General features: G+C 34.5%; 1 non-coding gene across 1 annotated transcript; it reads left to right on the plus strand.

Annotated features, from left to right (window-relative positions):
• Positions 1 to 8,697: 8,697 nt before the first annotated feature.
• Positions 8,698 to 8,803, plus strand: LOC136380198 (U6 spliceosomal RNA). The gene has a single exon (XR_010746874.1). It is a non-coding gene; the product is annotated as a U6 spliceosomal RNA (small nuclear RNA).
• The last annotated feature ends 9,158 nt before the right edge of the window (positions 8,804 to 17,961 follow it).

Genomic DNA, 17,961 nt, shown 5'->3' on the forward strand with positions numbered 1-17,961 from the left:
ACTGTTATAGACATTGAGTTGGTTGAAATATCCAAAAAGGAAAAAGTACTTTTTTATATACACCTTTGGGCCCCTCAGAGCATGTAGTATAGTGCATTTCTTAAACTTTTCGGAAATATAGAAAAAATGCATGCATATTATCTCTCTGTGAATAAAAGGATATATCTTCAACCTCTCTAAAATTTAAAATAAATCTTCATGAAGTAAAAAAAAATAGAGTTTTCTTTGTGAAGTAGCAGATTAGATATATTACCATAACTTACCCAAGACTACTATCTCAGAAATGGCAGGTGTCATCTTTGTACGCTTGGTTGATTGGATCAGCTCACTAAAAGTTTTTGTTTAAGTTGCTTCAATGATTAAAACATAAAAAAAGTACATAGATCAATTAGCAAGACTTGCCATGTACTCCAGATATGAGAATAATAGCATTCACATTTGCTGACCCCAATTTAATTTATTTATATAGCACTTTCCATCATGGAACTATTTTGTATTGAATAATATTTCACAATATGAAAAGAGTGTCTTGTGGTAGAGGGGATCTGGGAAGAGCGTAATAGTATAATAATGTGTGAGCCAGAGACAAGACATTGGGAAGGAAAGAAAGATACAATTAGCCTTTGGGAGATTGGTAGAAATGTTAGAAAAATCTGAGAATATGTAAGTGAAAGGAGTGCTATAACCACAGAATATCATTAATTGGCCATTGATATCAAGTATGGGCAGGCTCAATCTAAGAACAGACAGTATGCTTAAACGCACTTCTAAGTACCTTTTTCTTCTGGTCCCGTATGTCCAAACTCTCATTACCTTTGCTTTATTTTCTCTACTATGACTACTTTTTCATCTCCACCTATAATTTAAAAAAAAATAATAATAATAACCTGTGATTGCTGCTTCTCTTTTTCCTTTATTGTTCTTTCTAGGCCATTGTTCTTTTACCTTAACACCCATGCCTGATAAAATTGTTTCTTAAATGTTACCAATGATCTCCAAATTACCAAATGTGTTAGCTGCTTTATCATTGTACTTAGGCTTTGCAGAATTTGACAGTGTTAACAATCCATTGCTAGACAGTATGCTCTCATTTCATCCATTAAAATTTTTCTCTTTGTTCCTTATTAAATCTTTGTGTCTTTTACCAGGTTATTTCAAATTTATTATCTTTTTTTATGTTTTTAACATTATTTATTGAGCTTTAAATATTTGAAAAAATACTTATAAATATGGAACGTCAAGGCCTGTCCATGGAGTGAGTTCACACATCAATCATGTTTTCAGAAATATAGATGTACACAATGCTCATGTAAAAGAATATAAGCACACATTGATGAGGTCACAAAAGTTGCTTCCTGCATTTGAAAAACTTCAGAATTAAATTACTACTGGAAACTAACTTTAATGGTAGAATAAATTTCACTAAGCATTTGATCAATTGCTATTCATCCCTGATATTTAAACAATAAATATTCATTAATGTAACCATGAATCTTGCCTATCTCTGAAAAACAAACAGTACCCTCTTTAAAGGAAGATGACCACAGTTCTTTATTGCATTTTATTTTATTTTTCTGTTTTGGACACCATCTCAGAAAGCATTGTCAAAGTTCAGAGTATTCATTTACCTCTTGGAGAGAGTACTTATGCTTATAAAATTGACAAAAAGCATGTGTTCCTAAAATTTTCTAATTTATACAGAAACTTTTTCTTACTTTTTATAATGACTTTAAAGGAATCAAACTGTATATTAGTGATGAATTTAAATATAGAAAATTAAGGGAAATAAGTCAAATTTTTAGAAAGTCAGTATGTGATTTTCATCAAGTAAAATGATGTACTTTTATTACTCTAGTAATCAAATAATCCAAATATATTCCTCAAGGATGGTTTAATGAGGTCAAGTGAACTGATTAGTGGAAATAATAGTACATTATATATTTATACACACCTATGATTTTCAAATCACTATCAGTTAAAAAGCTGTACAAGAAATGAAATCTTACCTTTTGTAAGAGCCTGGATGGATTTAGAGATTATTATATGATGTGAAATAAACCAGCCATAGAAAAACAGGTACCACGTTATTTCACTTGTATGTGAAACTGAATGAACAAAATAAACTAAAAAGTCAAATAGAGAAGGGCTAATAAGGAGCAAGCTGATGGCTATCAAGGGTGAAAGTGTTTGGGTAAAGGGGGTGGAGGGATTGAGCAAATAAAGGACACATTAGAAAAGAGAAGATCTCATGGACACAGACAATAGTGTGATGATGGAAGTAGGGGGAGGAGAAGGAGGGTATTAAGGAGGAAAATAGCAATGGATTAAGACTTGGCTCAGAGGGTGAGTTAACGCACTAGACGGTGTACAGAAATGTACTATACAATTGGGCACCTAAGACCTGTATAATTTTGTCAACCAGCATTACCCAAAGAAATTTAATTTTTTTAAAAAAGAACTTTTATTTGGCTAGTCTTTTAGTTGGTTATTCAAGTTGATTGTTCTATATTTTAGCTAAAACTTCAGTTCAAACCTAGGAGAAGATTAATAAAACTTCCACTTACATCGCCATCATTTCCCAGTATCCTCTGTTTGTTAACTATTTGATGAAATCCAAACTCTTAAATAAAACAAATAAAGCTAATTATAATTTTATCTTAGCTTCAATGTTTAGTTTGTTTTTGTGTAATTCTCCTACTGACTCCTACAAATTCAAATGAAATAGCATTTCCATTAATAAAGTTTGCTTAGTTCCATGAGCTAGATTCTGTGCCTTATTTATTTATTTATTTATTATGACAGAGACAGAGAGATTCAGAGAAAGGGATAGATGAGGATAGACAGACAGGAAGGGAGAGAGGTGAGAAGCTCAATTCTTTGTTGTGGGGCCTTAGTTGCTGATTGATTGATTTCTCATATGTGCCTTGACCGGGGAGGGGGGGGCTACAGCAGACCGAGTGACCCCTTGCTCAAACCAGCATCTTTGGGCTCAAGCTGGTGAGCCTTACTTAAACCAGGTGAGCCCACACTCAAGTTGGCAACCTTGGGGTCTTGAACCTGGGTCATCTGCGTCCCAGTCCAATGCTCTATCCACTGCACCACCACCACCTGGTCAGGCTCAGTGACTCTTTTTAATATTCTTCACCTTTGAATAAGAGCTATGCTATAATATGTAATATATTATATGCTAATATATACACACACATCTATGTCTGTTTTGTTTTAGGGACTATGACTAATACAGTATAACTGAGAACATATAGATATTTACCTTCATATTACTTCTTCATTACTCTTATTTTATGGTACCTTAATAAAGGTCTTCTGATTATGATCTGTTTGGTGTGTAGAAAGTATTGTTTAAAGTTGGGTTCAGATCAACATTTAGAGGAATAAAGATTAAAATATAAAAAGAGGAAAGCACTACACTTAATATTGTCAACATTCAATTTTGTCAGCTTTCATAGTAATGTACATAGAGAATCAAGAGATCTGTAAAGAGAAAATAACCTAAATATTTTAAAAACACATAAAACATATATTTTATGCACAAATCCAATATTTTAAAATATCAATGGAGTATAATATTCTATTTTATTTTGAAGCCTTTCAATTAGCTTTCAAATCTTCAAAGCAGAGCTAATGATTAATATAAATTTGGAGTTTAAGATTCTAAAGGTAAAATTCTTTCTAAAAATATCTCCTTATAAGAGAGTTCTCCATAAAGAACTGAAAGTAAAGAGCCTGACCTTATCCTGTAAAGGTGTATTTTCTATTATTGAATCTATTCGATTAACTCTCCTTCCAGAAATAAAGTGCAGAATAGCCAACTAAAAATCAATTCACCATGTGTGAGGCTGCCAGTCCCAGAACCAGCAAGAGCAGACATAATATGATTATGAGGACTCGAAGTGTTCAGAACATACAGCTGAATCCCACACAAACCGACAGCCAAAGGGAAATGTTGCTGGATGCCCCATTAATGGGGATTTACAACAATCCAGCTTTCTGCTATGTGTTTCTATGGTGAGGTGGATTCAGTGTCCAAAAATTAAGCTTTCATAGTTACAAATACTGCCAACGTTTTAGCTCATTACTACTAAACAAGTCTTCAATAATCACAACATTAATATTGTTGAGCATTTAGAACATTAAAGCGTTTGCCATTGTGACGAAGATTTTCCTGAAAAACAAAACAAACAACTGCTGAAACCTTCCCTATTCAGATAAAACTGAAACAAAAAAAAATGTTTTTCATTATATAATACAGTGCATTAGTGCAAGAATATATCCAACAGAATTTAATGCTGCTTATAGAGGCATTCAAAAATAAACAAAAGTAAGAACAAAAGATTCGACTAAAGCTTTTTTTTTCTGTTTCATGAACACTAATGTATAAATCTTTTAAGAGTGTAGATACTAAATGACGTTTAGGTTGTATGTACACACATATACCTATGTATTTAGTGCATATCTATATTATAGATCTATAGATATATATATAATTCTGTTATTGAAGGAAAACATTATTCTACTAAATCAGGGAACATAAGTGTTAGCCTCTACATAACTATTAAACTGGAGTCTATTTATGCAGTTCTATGTAACAGAACACTTGATTTTGTATAAAGCACCAGAGCTAAAAATCCCCTTTATGGGATATCAGTAAGTCGTGAGTCAAGAAAATAAGAAAAAGAAAAAGAAACTACTAGTCACAGATGTTAGTAGCAAACACCAGGAAGAGGCACATAAATGGGAATATTTCTCAACAGATATGAGTTAGAGCATAACTCAGGAAGAATTAAATTTCCCCACAACAGAGAAGACACAGGAGTGAGATCAGACCATTGACTCCGCAGCCCCACAGCTAATGTCAAGGGACCAGAAAACTTTCCTTATACTGGGGAAAGTTTTGTCATCTTTCAAGGGACTCAAATATTGAGTGGCTCAAATAATTATACAAAATGATATTTTTATAAGATGAAAGTGAATGAGATATTACATAACAAGTTTTTCACTCATGTGATGACAGCATTTTTTTAGTAATTACTTTAGTATATTGTACTATAAAAATAGGACCCTTAGGCCTGACCAGGTGGTGGCACAGTGGATGGAGCATCGGACTGGGATGCAGAAGACCCAGGTTCGAGACCCCGATGTCGCCAGCTTGAGCGCGGTCTCATCTGGTTTGAACAAAAGCTCACCAGCTTGAGCCCAAGGTCTCTGCCTCGAGCAAGGGGTTACTTGGTCTGCTGAAGGTCCACGATAAGGGCACATATGAAAAAACAGTCAATGAACAAAGAATTGGTGATTGATGCTTCTCATCTCTCTTCGTTCCTGTCTATCCCTGTCTATCCCTTAAAATTAAAAAAAAACAAAAAACTTTTAGTCTGTTGGTGTATAATTATTTTTATAATTTATATTCTTTTGGTTCTCTGTAATACTTTTTTATAAATAAATTTTTATTATTTTTAATGGGGTGACATTATCAGGGTACATACATTCAAAGAAAATATGTCCAGGTTATCTTGTCATTCAATTATGTTGTATACCCATCACCCAAAGTCAGATTGTCCTCCATCACCTTCTATCTAGTTTTCTTTGTGCCCCTCCCCTTCCCCCTCCCCCTCTCCCTCCTTCCCTCCCCCAACCCCACATAACCACCACTCTCCTGTCCATGTCTCTTAGTCTTGTTTTTATGTCCCACCAATGTATGGAATCCTGCAGTTCTTGTTTTTTTCTGATTTACTTATTTCACTCCGTATAATGTTATCAAAATCCCACCATTTTGTTGTAAGTGATCCAATGTCATCATTTCCTATGACTGAATAGTATACCATGGTATATATGTGCCATATCTTCTTTATCCAGTCCTCTATTTTTTTTTACAGTGATTAAAGCCTTTAAGCAAGTTCTTGGCCAATACAGCAAGAATCCATAAAAGAGTAGTGTCCTTAACATGTTCACCAAGTCCAAGTTGACCCCAACACCATGCCAAATCCCTGAAAAATGCAACCCAACCCCAGTTTAGTCTGTTAGGAGCTATCACAGGGAGCAGGAGTCCAGGAAAAGTCCACCTCTAGGAAAAGTCTGCATGGCATTGGATATTTTGTTTTTGATACACATTGTCACCTTTAATATAAAAAAATGTCAGCTACCTGTTTTGTCCCAATGATGACTTTGCCATATGAATATAGTGCTTCAGCTTTTTCTCATGTTTTCTACACAACAAAGCTACAGAAGGTTTATCAGTCTCTTTTAGTGGGGAAAAAAAACAACAACAGTTTTTCAGATTGAGTCCAATGAGAAAAAATATCCCTTTATTTTGCAGACAATCACTAAATATTTTTCACGTCCTAAAAATTATTTGTCTTTATCTTCCTTGAGACAACCACCTGGAATTGTGCTGTTAGATCATTTACATCCACTTTATAAGACAGGATACAATCTGACTCAGTAGTTCCTAGTCATGCAATAATAAAGCACGTTAATGGCAGGAGTGTTCTGTGTCACAATTCAGAGTTTCACAGCTTCTATGCTGATATGAGTAAAAGGCACAATTACCTGTGGAAAAGCCCCTCTTTGATATAGCTCTGCATAGAAAGAAGTAAAATTTCCAGTTTGGAAAAATTAAAAATTTTTATAAAGATTAATCATTTTGTTTTGCTTGTTTTTTTGGTGAGATGAGGGGAGATAGTGAAGCAGACTTCTGCATGTGCCCCAACCAGGATCCATGCAGCAACCCCATCTGGAGTCAATGCTGAATCAGCCGAGCTATCCTCAGTACCCAGGGCCATGCCCAACCCAATTGAGCCACTGGCTGCGGAAGGAGAAAAGGGAGAGAAGTGAGAGAGGGAAGGGGTGAAGAAGCAGATGGTCACTTCTCTTGAGTGCCCTGACCAGAAATTGAATCCAGGACATCTACACATCTGGCCAATGCTTTATCCACTGAGCCACTGGCCAGGGCCAGATAAATAGTTTTAAAAATCAGATTATTAAGAAAACTCATACACAATAAAATGTCCCATTCTGAGTTTTGACAAATGCAAAGAATTATATCAAAATCAAGATAAAACATGCCAGCCAGACCAGGCAGTGGTGCAATGAATAGAGCGTTAGACTGAGACTCAGAGGATCCAGGTTCGAAACCCCAAGGTCACCAGCTTGGGTGCAGCTCATCCGGCTTAAGCACAGGCTCACCAGATTGAGTGCTGAGTCACTGGCTTGAGCATGAGATCATAAACATGACCCCATGATTGCTAGCTTGAGCATGAAATCATAGACATGACCCCATGGTTGCTGGCTTGAGCCCAAAAGTTGCTGGCTTGAAATCCAAGGTCGCTGATTTGAGCCCAAGATTTCTGGCTTGAGCAAGGGCTCACTCACTCTGCTATAGCTCCCACATAAAGGCACATATGAGAAACCAATCAATAAACAACTGAGGAACCTCAATGAAGAATTGATACTTCTCATCTCTCTTCTTTCCTCCTTGTCTATCCTTATCTGTTCCTCTCTCTGTCTGTCACAAAATAAAGATAAAACATGCTATTGTCACACACACACACACACACACACACACACATCCCAATCTATTCTGTTTAAAATCAACTGCTTCTCACACTCTCGACTGCTAATAACTATATTTACTGTCCACATAGTTATACGTTTTTTATAATATATAACTATATAGAGGTTTTCCAGTTTTATTTTTTTTCTTTTGTCATAACCTATTTTACATGTATCAATGCTGTTACATGTAGTAATTGTTTGTTTCTTTTTATTGCTGAGTAATAAAATGTATTGTATAAGTGCACCATACTTTGTTCATCCATTCATCATTTGAAGGGTATTTGGCTTGTCCAATTTAGATCATTATAATTTTAATTTTTGTTGGTTAATTAACTGAGTGTTGAATTGCTGAGTCATATGTTAAATGTGTATTAACCTAAAAAGAAATGTATAAACTGGTTTCCAAAATGTTGAAACATGAGAATTACAGATGCTTCCCATTTTGCCAGTACATGGTATTGGTAGTCTTTCATTTAATTTTTATTTTAGCCATTCTAATCTAGATATTTTTTATTCTATTTTCCTAATAACTTTTATGTTGATTGTATTTTATATGCTTACCATATATATGTATACATATAATGTAATAGAGTATCTTTTCAAAGAATTTAGCCCTTTATTTCTTGTTTTCTTATTATTGATTCTAACTATTCTCTATACATTTTGAACACAAGTCTTGAGATATATTTTTTGCAAACTCCATTCTTCCAACCCATGTCTTTTTCTCAGGATTATTTTGATGAGTTGACTCTTCAACTTTAACAAAAAAAATATCAAGTTGTGTAATATATCATACTTTAGCATCAGAAATAAGTATTTTAATGCAAATATACATATATTTTACTAAAGGGAGATGCCTTAGAGTGTTAATTTTGGAATCGAAATAAACGTACTTAAACAATAAGTAAAAAGTAATTCTCTTGCCTTGAGTCAATTTATAAAAACCCTTTTATTTTCTTGATAAATATCTTTGGTGCAATGTTTGTGACTCCTTCATAGAGTTTCTGTCAGGACTATAATAGAAAGTAAATGGAAAGGGTTCTAGCTCAGTATTTTAAATAAATATATGGATTCTAATTATGGAAACTGTCTCTTAATCATTTACCACAGGAATAAAAGAAATAAAGAGTGCTCGCTTCGGCAGCACATATACTAAAATTGGAACGATACAGAGAAGATTAGCATGGCCCCTGCGCAAGGATGACACGCAATTCGTGAAGCGTTCCATATTTTTATTAACAGTAGCAAAGGACGATGGAGTGCAAAAGTACTCACAAAATAGTTCACTACAATGAACAGGGTAGGGACCCTTTTCATTATTCAAAGGTAACCACCATTGAAAAAACCACCACAGAAGCACATGAGATAAAAAAGATAGCAACAGTGGAAAGATGTATGGAATACAACCAAATAAAAACAAAAGATAGAAAAACAAAAGAGAAGGATCAAACAAGACACAAAACTAACAGAAAGCAAGATATAAAATGGCAATAGGGAACTCACAAGTATCAATAATTACACTAAATGTAAACGGATTAAACTCACCAATAAAAAGGCACAGAGTAGCAGAATGGATTAAAAAAGAAAATCCAACTGTATGCTGCCTACAGGAAACTCATCTAAGTAACAAGGATAAAAACAAATTCAAAGTGAAAGGCTGGAAAACAATACTCCAAGCAAATAACATCCAAAAAAAAGCAGGTATAGCAATACTCATATCGGATAATGCTGACTACAAGACAGGAAAAGTACTCAGAGACAAAAATGGCCATTTCATAATGGCTAAGGTGACACTGAATCAAGAAGACATAACAATTCTTAATATATATGCACCAAACCAAGGAGCACCAAAATATATAAGACAGCTACTTATTGATCTTAAAACAAAAACTAACAAAAATACAATCATACTTGGAGACCTCAATACACCGCTGACGGCTCTAGATCGGTCATCCAAACAGAGAATCAACAAAGACATAGTGGCCTTAAACAAAACACTAGAGCACCTGGATATGATAGACATCTACAGGACATTTCATCCCAAAGTGACTGAGTATACATTTTTCTCCAGTGTACATGGATTATTCTCAAGAATTGACCATATGTTGGGCCACAAAAACAACATCAGCAAATTCAGAAAAATTGAAGTTGTACCAAGCATATTTTCTGATCATAAAGCCTTGAAACTAGAATTCAACTGCAAAAAAGAGGAAAAAAATCCCCCCAAAATGTGGAAACTAAACAACATACTTTTAAAAAATGAATGGGTCAAAGAAGAAATAAGTGCAGAGATCAAAAGATATATACAGACTAATGAAAATGACAATACGACATATCAGAATCTATGGGATGCAGCAAAAGCAGTGATAAGAGGGAAGTTCATATCACTTCAGGCATATATGAACAAACAAGAGAGAGCCCAAGTGAACCACTTAACTTCACACCTTAAGGAACTAGAAAAAGAAGAACAAAGACAACCCAAAACCAGCCGAAGAAAGGAGATAATAAAAATCAGAGCAGAAATAAATGAATTAGAGAACAGAAAAACTATAGAAAAAATTAATAGAACAAGGAGCTGGTTCTTTGAAAAGATCAACAAAATTGACAAACCCTTGGCAAGACTTACCAAGGAAAAAAGAGAAAGAACTCATATAAACAAAATCCAAAATGAAAGAGGAGAAATCACCACGGACACCGTAGATATACAAAGAATTATTGTAGAATACTATTAAAAACTTTATGCCACTAAATTCAACAACCTGGAAGAAATGGATAAATTCCTAGAACAATACAACCTTCCTAGACTGAGTCAAGAAGAAGCAGAAAGCCTAAACAGACCTATCAGTAGAGAAGAAATAGAAAAAAACCATTAAAAACCTCCCCAAAAATAAAAGTCCAGGCCCTGACGGCTATACCAGCAAATTTTATCAAACATTCAAAGAAGACTTGGTTCCTATTCTACTCAAAGTCTTCCAAAAAATTGAAGAAGAAGCAATACTTCCAAACACATTTTACGAAGCCAACATAACCCTCATACCAAAACCAGGCAAGGCTGGCCCAAAAAAAGAAAACTACAGACCAATATCTCTAATGAATACAGATGCTAAAATACTAAACAAAATACTAGCAAATCGAATACAACAACATATTAAAAAAATAATACATCATGATCAAGTGGGATTCATCCCAGAATCTCAAGGATGGTTCAATATATGTAAAACGGTTAACGTAATACACCATATCAACAAAACAAAGAACAAAAACCACATGATCTTATCAATAGACGCAGAAAAGGCTTTTGATAAAATACAACACAATTTTATGTTTAAGACTCTCAACAAAATGGGTATAGAAGGAAAATATCTCAACATGATAAAGGCCATATATGATACACCATCAGCTAACATCATATTAAATGGCACTAAACTCAAGGCTTTCCCCCTTAAATCAGGAACAAGACAGGGGTGTCCACTCTCTCCACTCTTATTTAATGTGGTACTAGAGGTTCTAGCCAGAGTAATCAGACAAGACAAAGAAATAAAAGGCATCCATATCGGAAAAGAAGAAGTAAAGGTATCACTTTTTGCAGATGATATGATCCTATACATCGAAAACCCCAAAGAATCCACAAAAAGACTACTAGAAACAATAAGCCAATACAGTAAGGTCGCAGGATACAAAATTAACATACAGAAGTCAATAGCCTTTCTATATGCCAACAATGAAACAACTGAGAAGGAACTCAAAAGAACAATCCCCTTCACGATTGCAACAAAAAAAATAAAATACTTAGGAATAAACATAACAAAGAATGTAAAGGACTTATATAATGAAAACTATAAACCATTGTTAAGGGAAATCGAAAAAGATATAATGAGATGGAAGAATATACCTTGTTCTTGGCTAGGAAGAATAAATATAATCAAGATGGCTATATTACCCAAAGCAATATACAAATTTAATGCAATTCCCATCAAACTTCCAATGACATTTTTTAAAGAAATAGAGCAAAAAATCATCAGATTTATATGGAACTATAAAAAACCCCGAATAGCCAAAGCAATCCTAAAGAAAAAGAATGAAGCTGGGGGCATTTCAATACCTGACTTCAAACTCTATTATAGGGCCACGACAATCAAAACAGCATGGTATTGGCAGAAAAATAGACACTCAGACCAATGGAACAGAATAGAAAGTCCAGAAATAAAACCACATATATATAGTCAAATAATTTTTGATAAAGGGGCCAACAACACACAATGGAGAAAAGAAAGCTTCTTCAATAAATGGTGCTGGGAAAACTGGAAAGCCACATGCAAAAGAATGAAACTGGACTACAGTCTCTCCCCCTGTACAAAAATTAACTCAAAATGGATCAAAGATCTAAACATAAGACCTGAAACAATTAAGTACATAGAAGAAGACATAGGTACTCAACTCAGGGACCTGGGTTTTAAAGAGCATTTTATGAATTTGACTCCAATGGCAAGAAAAGTGAAGGCAAAAATTAATGAATGGGACTACATCAGACTAAGAAGTTTTTGCTCAGCAAGAGAAACTGATAACAAAATAAACAGAAAGCCAACTAAATGGGAAATGATTTTTTCAAACGACAGCTCAGATAAGGGCCTAATATCCAAAATATACAAAGAACTCATAAAACTCAACAACAAACAAACAAACAATCCAATAAAAAAATGGGAAGAGGATATGAATAGACACTTCTCCCAGGAAGAAATACAAATGGCCAACAGATATATGAAAAGATGCTCATCTTCTCTAGCTATTAGAGAAATGCAAATCAAAACGGCAATGAGATACCACCTCACACCTGTTCGATTAGCTGTTATTAGCAAGTCAGGTAACAGCAAATGTTGGAGAGGCTGTGGAGAAAAAGGAACCCTCATACACTGTTGGTGGGAATGTAAAGTAGTACAACCATTATGGAAGAAAGTATGGTGGTTCCTCAAAAAACTGAAAATAGAACTACCTTATGACCCAGCAATCCCTCTACTGGGTATATATCCCAAAAACTCAGAAACATTGATACGTAAAGACACATGCAGCCCCATGTTTCTTGCAGCATTGTTCACAGTGGCCAGGACATGGAAACAACCAAAAAGCCCATCAATAGATGACTGGATAAAGAAGATGTGGCACATATACACTATGGAATACTACTCAGCCATAAGAAATGATGACATCGGAACATTTACAGCAAAATGGTGGGATCTTGATAACATGATACGAAGCGAAATAAGTAAATCAGAAAAAAACAGGAACTGTATTATTCCATACGTAGGTGGGACATAATAGTGAAACTAAGAGACATTTATAAGAGTGTGGTGGTTACGGGGGGGAGGGGGGAATGGGAGAGGGATAGGGGGTGGGGAGGGGCACAAAGAAAACAAGATAGAAGGTGACAGAGGACAATCTGACTTTGGGTGGTGGGTATGCAACATAATTGAACGACAAGATAACCTGGACTTGTTATCTTTGAATATATGTATCCTGATTTATTGATGTCACCCCATTAAAAAAATAAAATTATAAAAAAAAAAAAAAAGAAATAAAGAACTCATCACTTGTTCATATATTCATTAAAAATAAGAATAATTGAAGAACTGCTGATCATGGACAATGTGTGCTAAGTGCTGAATATTCAATGACAAAATAAAGTTTAAAAGTAATAATAGCTATGTCATGAAAGACATAGCTAACTCTAACAGAAATCTCCAAATTTAAATTTGCAGGTTAAAGACAGGTTCTCCTTAGGAGTAATATTTGACCTAAGACTCAAAGAATTAGCTATCCATAGTGCAGTGGAATTATAACAAAATGAAAATTTTAGACATAGGAGACATCATTTATGTGTAACACATAAGGACTTGATGGGAAACCAGGAGGACTGAAACATAGATATGGCAGAAAAAGAATATTTTGAGGATGAAGTAAAGAGAAACAAGATTGTGTAAAACTTGCCTGACCAGACAATGGTGCAGTGGATAGAGCATAGGACTGGGATGTGGAGGATCCAAGTTTGAGACTCCAAGGTCACTAGCTTGAGTGAGGGCTCATCTGGTTTAAGCAAAAGCTCACCAGCTTGGAACCAAGGTTGCTGGCTCAAGCAAGGGGTTACTCAGTCTGCTGTAGCCCCACGGTCAAGGCACATATTAGAAAGCAATCAATGAACAACTAAGGTGTCGCAACAAAAAAACTGATGATTGATGCTTCTCATCTCTCTCTGTTCCTGTCTCTCTGTCCCTATCTATCCCTCTCTTTGACTCTCTCTGATTCTATAAAGAAAAAAGATTGTGCAAAACTTTGTAGGTCTAAGGCCCTGACTCTCTAATAGAATATGGAGGCTTGATAATTCTTGAGTCCATTTTTTTTCAAGAAATGTAGGCCTACTCTGTTACATTCTGATTGAGTGGGAATAGTTGAATTCAAATTTAAGGCCGGAAATATTATTTAACTCTTTAATTTCCATCATTACTGCATAATCACATATGCTGACTATGCTAACACTTAGACATATGAAGGGACATCTGAGGGAACAGTGGATGGACCTTTCTAAAGAATGAGAAAATGAACAAGCACAATCAAACTACTACTCCAGAGACAGACAGAGAACCACTTGTGCTTTGAACATTCGCAATATGGAGATCATGTTTTTCCATGGTTCAGCAAGCTCCGTGAGTGGAACTTGTTTGCTCAATTTGGTTTATAGAAATTATTTCTTGCTGACTCTCCTATTCATAGCCAAATTTACTTAGATCAGCACCCAGATCTCAGGATGTGATAACTCTGAAGCTGCTTCTGTATCAGTAAGCCAACTACTGCTTCCAAAACAGGACAGCTGCCCCTTCACCATTGCCATAACGGCCTGGATATAATAACCGTGAGTGGGATGGTAAAGTCATTGCAGGGTTGAAGTGGGGCATTTTACTTTTTCCAAATGTAATGCCAAAGAGAAGTAGATTGTTTATTTCCAATCTGTATTTTAACTAATCTGTCTTTATTATGACTGTGTTACCCTAACTTCTCCTTTCTTTCCTTACACACAAAAAATGAATATATGTTGTGGAAATGAAAGAAGATCATTTGTATAGAAAATTCTGTCAAGAAATTTGCTGTGAGAGTGAGCAAAACTCAGGGAAAAAAATCAGGCAGTAAAAGAAAGAGATGTAGGGTTAAGGCAAGTTTGTAAATGGGAAATACAAGTAATTCAAATAAACCATTGGTAAGGGATATCTTGAATACATAGGAGAAAAGGGCAAAAGTTAGAGATGTGGATTCACTAAGAAGACAGAAGAGAATGGAAACAGAAAATATGACTGCATTCACCTCTACGAAGAAGAAAGAGGGATCCTTTTTCCTTTCTAAAAGTAGAGGAAAAATAAAGCTTGAAGCATATGGCTGTAAGTTCTAGAGTTACTATTTAAAAAAAAAATGAGGGAGTTCCCATCTGATGGCTTCTATTTTTTCCAGTGAATTCTGTGGAAATATCATAAGTTGAACATTTGTGTTGGGGGCGTTAGAAAGAACTAAAATGTTTGAGAACAGAAAAAAATCTAATTAATTTTTTTAGGGAACATGGGGAAGTTAGACATGATTGAAATATCTATATTTTAACCAGCTTTGAAGAAATTAGTAGCAATGGTTCATCATTTTTAGGAAATTTCAAGTTAGTACTTGGGAACAGAAGCTTATAAAATGGATCTACTCTGAGAGAAATAAAACATAGATATCAGATACAGTGTTGTAGTCTGCGTAGAAAAAAAAAAGAGTATATTACAGGATTTCATCACTTACTGCCTGTGCAACTTGGACAATTATATAACCCCCAAGTTTAAAATTTTCCATATAAAAATTCAAAATGATAATAATGTTATAGAGTTGATGTATGAAAGGATTTAATGTGTGTGAAACTTTTAACACAAATCTTGGCCCATATTGTGTCTTTAGCAATGATACTGGTGAGGGTAGTGATAGAAGTAGTAGTAATAATCTCAAACCCACTTGATTAAGACAGAATACATCATAATCTTTACCTCAGCTAATTCTTCAGGCAGACCCTTCCTATATTACCTGCCTACTTCCTTAGTTCTAAACATGCCCTTTTATTATGTTTCAAACTTGTCTGTTTTTTTTAGATAATCTAAACTATTTACACTGTTTTAGTATTACAAAAAAATACCAAGAAATTCTACATATATGCACCCTTACACAATATTTTCTTTCTGCCTGGAAACATAACTAGAATGACCAGCAACTCTACCAACACACATACCTTCACACCAAAAGAGGCACTTATTGTTTAAATTCAACTCACTGATATTTCCTAAAAGCCTTTGCTAAATGTAGGTTAGTGGTCATTCCTCTGTTCATTCCTGTGACATAGAGTGAGTCATACAATATTTTATATGTGATTGCAAGTGATTGAGAGCTTCCTGAGGGAATGGGCAGCTTTTTCTATACATTCAGGACTTTACACAGTTAGTGACAAAAAAAAAGTGCTTCTTATATATTTGGCATATTAATGCACAGAACCTTGAAATCAGAGAAAACTCCATGCATATTTTAAGCAAGATTTCATATGTAGGACATTTTGCACAAGAACAGTTTGGGGAGGGAAGGGCTGAAATATTTCCAAGTGATTAAAGTCTTACTAGCTGCACCATTAGCAATAATGGTGGTAGTAGCAGAACCCCAAGGTGGTTCTGGTTTTATTAAAAGAAGGGCCAGCCATCCTAAAGGAGAGTAAACCAAATGACATAGGGAAAATTGGTGCACAGGGCAAGGCTGAAATCAGAGGAACTTTCCAGGAAGAAAAGTTTCAGATCCCACTTCTCCAATTCTTACCATCCAAATCAAATGAATGACCAAACTAACCCAAATTTTCTATTGAGACAGAATACCTAAGGCATGACTCCTCCCTTTGTGATAGAAAATGTCATAGGAAACGCTTGTAAAAAATATTAACATGGTACATTCTGTGTTACTTCTTATTTTGGGGTAATTTTGTATGCTGTTTGCAAATTCTATATTCTGTCTAGCATTTTACCTATGTTCTGTTCAGGATTTGAGAGGTTTCCCCTTGTGTGTCATGTAATTGTTTTGTGAAAGACTTTAGTGATATACATTAGGTATATAAGTACCCTGTAAGTGGTTAATAGATTTCTCCTTATGTACAAAGAATTTTGCCTAAGATGACTCAATAATTTGGCCTCCCATTTTAATAAAATACATTATCCTTTCAATAATCCAATACAGTGTTTCTCACAAGAAAATCATTTACTTACAAATATAGAGAGGAAGAGAAATATAAATCAAGTAGATAGAAAGCATTTTCCCTCCTCTTTTACTGTATTTTTTAGCCACAATACAGTAAGGCAATGTTACTTTGGCATCATTTAATTTTTTGGAGCAAAAGAAGTTCATTTTATTAAAAGCACTGTTTAAGTCATTGTACCTAACAAATAACAACTCCTTTCCATTGTTAATGCATAGCATAGGTTTCAATATGACTTTGCTTATTACCTTAAAGTAATTTTCACTGTTTTTAAAGCTTTTCTCATGACTCACCCACACTATTCTCTCATCTTTAATCTCAAGTAGGACTTTGCTGACCTAAGGGTGCTTAGGTAGGCAAGAGGACATAGCTCTCATTGGTGAATTAATTGATTCTCAGATAACATTTGTGCTGAAAGGTCAATTCTTCCAGGATGCTAAGTTGTATTTCGAGTGACCCTTCTATTACATTGGTGGTATTTCAGAACTGCCTCTCATTAAGGGAAGGCACAGTCATGATGCTTTTTTAGTGGGAGGGGCTGTTATCAGTCCTTAAATACTATTAAAAGAAAAAAATAGAAAAATATTTCAAAACACCATTGTTTAAAAGGCAATTGCACATAATCTTAGGTAAATCTAATTTTGGGGGGGAGAGGCTGTGTATTTTTTCTTAACTTTATGAAGTTAAATATTTCTATAGCATTTAAACTGTTAACTATGTTGTGTACTTATCACCCAAAGTCAAATAGATTTTTTCTTCTAGGAGAATCATAAACTTATTTTTAATTTTATTTGAAAAACATAATATTGCAGATATATATGGACATTCCAAAACATCATACTTCCTACATATCATTTAAGATGTTCTCATATGCCAAGAACAGTTTCAAAAAAAGAATAATTTTGTTCTATTGATCAAAGAAAATTATAAGTTCTTTTGACGTCTGCCTTCTACACTTGGTTGATAAGTCACAGTAAATAATTAAAAATGTTTTACACATTTTGTCTCAACATTGTTTAATCCATTGTTTTATAGTTCTGAATCTTAGTAGACAATAAATCAAACTGAAGCAATCTTTTTAGGAAAACTGTCTAATC

This window comes from Saccopteryx leptura, chromosome 8 (assembly GCF_036850995.1).
Source record: "Saccopteryx leptura isolate mSacLep1 chromosome 8, mSacLep1_pri_phased_curated, whole genome shotgun sequence".
NCBI lineage: Eukaryota > Metazoa > Chordata > Mammalia > Chiroptera > Emballonuridae > Saccopteryx > Saccopteryx leptura.